Raw genomic sequence first — 797 nt, forward strand, 5'->3', positions numbered from 1 at the left:
GAAGTGGAAGAAGTGGAGACGCTCTACCACGCTGTTTTTTACGCTGGGCTCTACCACTGTTCATGTCCCACTCCTTTCGCTGACGTGTGGGACATCCAGCACGTGCCGTGTTTGGCACCCTTCGTCGTAAGAGTTGAAACGCTAGCATTCATCAGAAATAAAAAATAATTATAAATCGGCAGTGATACTATTTTTTTGCGAACCAATCAGCAGTGATACTATACCACGCGGTTTCCTTGCTCCTCGATATCGGAAAGAATACTTCCGTTCGCCAACATGTGGGACGTCGACCATCCTGGTCCACTTGCCATGCACGCAGAACTCCAAGGGAGTCACCCAGGTCGTCGCGCCGCAGTAACAATGACTAATGAGCCGTCAAATCACAGGCCCACTTCCCACTTTGAAGTTGCTTGGACGAAGGAACCATCATGACTTCGTTGAATTCCGCTTCTTGAAGAAAACTACTGTACCAGCAGTACTGCTAGCTACAGTAGTTACTCCAACAGAGGCCTCCTTTCGTTCATAGGATAGGAATATGAAAATCATAGGAAGTGAGATGACATGCATCTCAATTCCTATAGAGAAAGAGATGCCATTTGATGCTTAGGATAGGAATTTTTCCATTTAGTCTAGGCTAATGTACTGGTAATTTGCTCTAAAAACTACAGTAGTAACTAGTAGTACTGGTACATGCTCGTACTCACACACACACACACACTAACTACTAGTACTACTACTTCTCACATGCTGGCCAGACGCCGTCGTTCTCCTTCCCGGCTTTGTCGGCGACACCCCAC

Source organism: Triticum urartu, chromosome 2 (assembly GCF_003073215.2).
Source record: "Triticum urartu cultivar G1812 chromosome 2, Tu2.1, whole genome shotgun sequence".
Classification (NCBI taxonomy): Eukaryota; Viridiplantae; Streptophyta; class Magnoliopsida; order Poales; family Poaceae; genus Triticum; species Triticum urartu.